Raw genomic sequence first — 7,044 nt, 5'->3', positions numbered from 1 at the left:
ATTATGCAAAAAAAAAAAAAAAAAATGCATGAATAAAAATGCAGTGTTTAGCATGTGAGATGACTTTGATGTTGCAGCTGCTGTCTGAAGACTGACAGCATCAGCATTTCCGTGTTTAACATCTCATTATGCTGAGTTTAAACCTGCAGTATTATTTGTGACAGGCCTGGCTGGTCAGCTCAAGGGGAATTTGAACTGGCAGTTTTTTAAAAATGAGATCTGACAATGCAATCCTGTGCAAAATAGGGGTCAATGAGAATTTCAAACTGAGCTTCTTTTTTTTCTTCCACTAATCCACCCCAAGTAGCAGTGAGTTTAAAAGCAGTTCCTGTCAACCTAACATAGCATTTCTTTTAAGGTGCCGATCAGGCCCTCTCTGCAGAGATAGGTGTGACCTTTACATGATGAACCATGTGGGGGTGCAGTTCTGACATATCATTTTGTCTCAGCAGTCTATGCCAAAAAGGCTCAGCTCTGTTCTGTGCAAGAATGCATGACAGAGCTCTGGGATTTTTGAAATGCCACTATCCATTTTCAGAACATTTAACAAGCAGCCATAGGACACACTGTTTGTTTGGCCCCATGAATCATATCTGCTCACCCAAATCATTCCCCTTTATTCGCTCTAAAGCGTTCTTAGCTTCAGGGAAGAGGGGTAGAAAGAAATATTTAGGTATCTCAGTGATGATGCAGAGTTGTCCTTTTCCTTGACAATATATATATATATATATATATATATATATATATATATATATATATATATATATATATATATATATTTCTTTAATCCACATTTCTGCTCCAAAATCTATTAGGGGACAATGAAGTTACAATTTTTAAATGCTTCTTTGTTCACTTTACGCTGTACTTGACAGGTAGGAGCTTTTCCATGTCAACTGATATTAATGTTGGATTGTATTTGAATTGCTTACATTATTTCCTTTTGCAACAACTGGGAAAATGCTGCACTACTGTTATTATTAGAGCACATTTGTGCCTTTAAAGTTGCAATGTGATTGGGATAAATCAGACTGCTCATCCTAAACTTTATTTTGTTTTCATTAATTATGACTAAATTTGAAAAGCATCCATCCATCATTATATAAGGTTTAAATAAGTTGTTTTTAGATTCATCAATTCAAATATCAAAACGCTGTCCCCATCACTTAAGCCTGAACTGAGATACATTAAACACTCGGTTTGCCAATATGGCCATCACAAGATCCAGAGTTATTATTTCCTCTTTTTTTTTGCTGCGCTGCTTACAGCAACTTAAATGGTGCCATTGCTGCACCATTTTGACAGGCAATGATGTGGCTCTGAACAGGGTGTTGGACTGATGCAACTTAAGTGCTTAAACTGATGCAACTGTAATGTTTTTGTTTTATGCAAAAAATGTTTGAGCTCAGCACAAAACTAAAAACAAACATAATAAATGCTGGAAAATCATGAAGTTTAGTTTTTAGCAAGGTATGCTTTCTGAAATATTCTCCCTAAAGTTATTTATGCCTCCTCCTCCCTCAAAAAAAGCAACATGTTGAATTTTTGAATTTAATATACTAAAAGAAAAAAAAAAGTTGGCCACGGAAGATTTTTTTTAAAACCATTTCAGGATAAAACACTGCTCTTATTCTTTGGAGCAGATAGTTGGAAATAATCATGCAATATGTGTGACCTCAAAAAGTAAGATCCATGCAGTCCTTGAATTTTAAAATGCTTTCACATCTTTCTTTTTTACGGATGCCTGCTGTTGGATACAGCACCAAAGTCATTTATTCTGTACAGAACAAAGAGAAAAAAATCTTTCAGAAACCTTCAAAATCTTTAAAAAGATGTGAAAGCAATGGCACGCTTAAAAGAAAAAAAAGACATTCACTTTTACATCAGACAGTGATTTCAGGGTGTGTAAAGTGCCATCTCAACTTCCAGAAACAGAAATAAAGGAGAAAAAAAATACTACACTTACTTAGTCTTGACAGTTTGTGGCAAATCATCACTCCACTTTTACAGATAACTTGACAGTGGTGATTTTAAAATCACACAACTCCTCAAGTTGGGTTAGAAATGGCTTTGCTTCGTATGAAGAGAATAAAAAGCAGATCTTCCGCACTGCAGTATTCCTTTAGGGGTTTTCTATTGTAAAAAATGAATTCACTTACCAAAGAGTTCAAAAAGGTCTTTATAAAGGTTTCTTTATTTGTAGAAAATATCATCAAGTGAGCAATTAAAGGATAAACTCTAATCTCTGAGTCATTTCATCGCTGTACCTCAGGCTTAAGATGTTTCGCATTTTTTGGCCCACCAAATCATTTGATGCCAGCTTTCTTTTCTTTTGTTTTATTGTTATTTCACATTCGGGGAAGGTTTTTTTTTAACTGCATTGTTTCACTCGGAGTTATGTTGATGGAACACTTTTAATATTTCAAGGCTGAAACATCTTTGATGTTGTAAGACACAGAAGCTGACAATTCCAGTGGAGCTCAATGTAAGTCCCAGTTATGTCAGCAAATGTTACTAATCCTCCTGCATTCTTTGCATCCTTGTACTGCAGCTTCTCATGTCTCCCAGACTGATTCTTTGTTTTCTGCATCTAGCTATAAGGCTTATCTGTCAACCGCAAGCCATTAAGCTGTGCTCATTTTTACTAACTTGGAGGACAGATTGTTTTTTTAATGTTTTTTTTCTCTGTGCTTGTATTAAGTCATTCAATTTGAAATGACTTGATCTCGAGATAAACTGTTAAAATTTGAATTTCAGTAAGAAATCAGCACATTCTTGCATTGTTATTTTGAAAGAGCATAAACAACCTTTTCAGCTCTTAGCATATGATTTCAAAAGATGGCAAAATAATGCATTTATTCATAGCAATGTGTTTTCTTTGTCAGTGTTGAGATTGCATATGACTTCTTCACAGCAAGAGGTTTTGTGCTTTTTAAATTTTAAATATTTACTGTGAACATTGGTGTGGTGTAAAATTCCTACCAGACATCAAATGGTTGAAGTTCACCAACAAAAATATTTAATCATGCATGTAATTATCATAATCTGCCTTTTAAAAAAAGCAGTCTTAGAATAACCCCAGTCATTGAAAAACTCCTTTTACAACATGACTGATTGTTTTCCTTTTGGAATTTCCCTTTCCTTACACTGCAGAACTGGTGAAATATTTTCTTGTACTTTGAGATGTTTTTACCAAAGAAAATGCTCCTTTCACTTCATTATTTAGAGATGGGATGATGGGTGCAGCTGTTATACATTACAGACCAAAAGTTTGGACATACTTTCTAATTGAACTCAATTAGAAGGTGTGTCCAAACTTTTGGTCTGTACTGTATATATCTTTCTATTCTGAATAAAAACCTGAAAACACATTAGAATCTACATCTGATCTTCAACTGTTTTCTTCCTCGGATCTGAGCAAAAAGACAACATTGTCTTATTAATCCTGAGTAGTGTGACATGGGCCAGTATGACACTGACTCGCACGGCAGGATTCCTGGTCTCCTTCAGTTGTAGGTGTACAGGACATTACGGTACTGTCGTGGTGGAGCTAGTGGCATCACACAACACACCCAGTGATTGGAGGACAAAAAGACAACATGGTTTGCGACAAACACAATTCAATAACCTTGAACAAACACGGAATGTGCTAAAAGTTCACCATACCTGTATAAACTGTTTAGTATGTCTGGTAGTTTGATACTCTGCCCCCCTCACATGTTTTTGATAGAGGGAGCTAATGACTACGTGAGCTATGCTACTTTAGCTGTAAGTAGCTAAGTCCGTGTATCTTTAGTGTCACACTCAGCACTAACACTAACAAAGGACTACACAGCAAAATATGGTTGCTATAGAATCATGTCATGATGTTTCACTTCAAAGACTTGAATCACAATTGGAGGATCACCTTAGCTGGACAACAACCTCAAACATAAAGCCCAACTTACGATGGAAGGGTCTAAATTAAAGATTAATTATCTGCAATAGGCCCAGTCAAAGTCCAGACCTAGAGCTCATTTAGAGGCCAAGGTGGTCTCCCTGCAACCTGATTATTTTGCAAAGAAGAAAAGACAAAATAATAGCTCTGGTAGATGGTAGACAGATAACTCAAAAAACTTGCTGCTGCAGTTGAAATAAAACTAAATACAAAGATGTCCTACATTTGAAATAAATTACTGACTATTTATGTCACAAAATTCCAATAGCATGTAATGAAGTCAAAATATAAATAGGAGGTATGCCATTTCCAATGTGCAATAAAAATCAATATTAATAATAAACAAAAATCAATAGTAATTGCTGAAAAATTTACAGCTAGCCTCTGACACCACTTTAAGTTTTTCGTTTCATCCCATTGAATATTTTCCTTGTTTAATCTGTGAAAAAGAGTAATATGAACCAAAATGTTTTTTATCCAGTGAAGATTTAAACCTTAGACCAGAAGTTTTAATCTTTTCCAAATGGTGAGGTACATTTCTAAGCAGGTTTGAGGTTCTCAAACAAACTTTTTCCGTTTTCTCATTATTAGATTTGGCCTCAAGGCATTTATTGAACGTATTGGTTCAATAGGTACCACTTAAATGACATGTCTCTGATTGGTTTGGACGTAGCCTGTAAGCCTAATTGTAGATCTAAAACACTAAAGAAACAAAGAAAATTGTTGTCTCACTAGTTTACTTCGAAGAGTGTTGAGGTTGATCTAAAACCACTAACAACTTGAATTAAGAAATTCTCCGAAGTCAAAATTTCTATTATCTATTATAAAGATCTGTGGGAATTCAGAGGAACTTAAGTTTTGAGCCAATACCAACTTCTCTCAAGTTTGAAATTTGACAGTAAAAAATTCACATCAAAAAACTTTATGCAGCAAATTCAACCTTTTTAACTCTGTAAAAAAAGACTCATTAGAGCACAGAGCAGCTGCAGTGAACTGCAAATATCTTAAAATATTTAATGGGGGGTGTGTGAGGGTTGCTTATAGCGGAGATGGACTGATACTGTCTGAGTGAGCCCATTTTCAGTGAAACGGTGAAGCTAATGATTCAATGGAAATGCTTTAATAAGTCACATTACACCAGAGCTCAGCAAGTGTGATTGCAAAAAGCTTTGCCACAATCTCTGATAATTTCCCTCAGAGACGTTATCCCAGGCAGGCAGAGGCAATCTCAGTGGCTTTGGCTTTGATCCGATTATTGTCTCCTGTTCTCCAGAGTGAAGCCATTAGTTACACAATTACAGAGAGTTATATTCAAGAACGATTTAGCCATTTTTTTCCCCCCCTTTTCTTTCAAAATGCCTACACAGTAACGGCCAATGAGGCAATATATTAACTGAGCTCATTCTCCATTCATGTGTATGACACTAATGGCATTAACTCACACCTTGAAAACAACCACAGCAGCTTTATGTTTCTGTTTTATTAAAGGAGCTTTCATAAATCCCCACCCAGGAATAACAAATTACATCCAAACAAGCCGCACACATTTATTATATTGATCTGCGAATAAAACAAATGAAGAATGATTTTATGATTTCAATACTGTGTCAAAGATGCAACAGTGATTTAGCTACTGTGTAAATTTTGTACAACTGTACAACTATTATTTTTTCCTCGCAAAGTGACAGGATTCAGTTAGAAAGGGGCTTTAACATGCACTCTGTTGAACTTTTGGAGCAGAAGTAGCCATCTCAGAGTACTATAATAGAGGGCAAGAAGCAATTCATTATAGATTAAAAATACATTAAAAATATATTTTTGATTACTCCAATCTATACTTCTCAGAGCTGAGTCTGCTCTAAGAAGTTTTTATTTTCAGACGTTTTATGTCTTTTAGATGTTCGAATGTGTCTTTATGCAGTGTATGTAAATAATTTGGTTTGACCTGGACCTGCATGTGGTGTTGGTCACGACAGCTCTTCTGAACTAGCTGCTGGCCACGTTTGCTTAGTTAAGCACTTTAATTATCTCACAAACGCAGGCTGGCTGCATTTATCAGGCCTCCTGGAGAGAGTGTTTGTTATCGCTGCCGTCCCTTCGTTTCCTTCAGGAGTCCCCTGGGTGTTATTCTGTGGAGAGAATTGACTTCCTTCACGATCTCACATTTAAACAGAAGGCAGAGGGCAGAGCGTGGTTCGCTTCTGCCAAAAAACAGAATGATTGTTTTAACTTGCAAAACTGAAACCTCCAAAACAGCTGTTAAAATATTCTTCCGAAAAGTACTTCTTTCCAAGCAAAAGCATTTTTAGAAAATATCTACTGCTGGTTTGAGACTTGTTTGAGGAAAACAGCGTCCTCTGAAATAAATCACCACTAAAATTTAGTTTTTCAGTTGGGTTGAAAGCTTTTTTGTTATTATAAAGAACTAGAATAAAGTGCTGGTTAGTTAAAATTTGAAAATAACAAATCTCAAATCTTTTACTGAGCTGGAGAGTTGCGAAAGTGTCTAATGGCCAACACCAATAACATCTTGGAGTCTCCTCTTGTTTCCTGGCAACTGGAAGAAGAAATTAAGCAGTTATGCACAAGGATGGATTGCATCGTAGCAACCCTCTCTCCCAGAAATTAGATTTCCTTTGTCATGTTTTAGGGCAATTTTTGCGTACACTTACTCATAATTTAATGTCTGGTGGCAAAACAATTAAAAGGAAATAATTTCTGATGATGAATTCATTACAGTAAATACAAGTTCAACTATTTAGAGTTGGGGGAAGGTAACATTTACATAGCACGTTTCAGAAGACAAAATGTAAGACTAAGAGCTTTACAGAAACTAAAACAGAAGGACAGACATAAAAATCATTAGACACTCACATAAAAAATATTAAACAGCCAGACCTATGTAATATTATGAACTAGAAATGATTAAATGGAGCTACTGATACGGCCTTGCAATTTGTACCAATATTTATAAGCAATATTTTTTTCAAGGAGCTTAGGTCATGGACACCATGAGCACGTTGGGGGCTAATTATTTTATTATTTTAAATTTTTTAACATCGAATCCCCAATGTGTTGCCCTGCGTAGAAACCCATGCTCTACATAA

This window comes from Gambusia affinis, linkage group LG19, assembly GCF_019740435.1.
Source record: "Gambusia affinis linkage group LG19, SWU_Gaff_1.0, whole genome shotgun sequence".
Lineage (NCBI taxonomy): Eukaryota > Metazoa > Chordata > Actinopteri > Cyprinodontiformes > Poeciliidae > Gambusia > Gambusia affinis.
The sequence above is the reverse complement of the archived record's forward strand: the minus strand, read 5'-3'. Positions refer to the sequence as shown.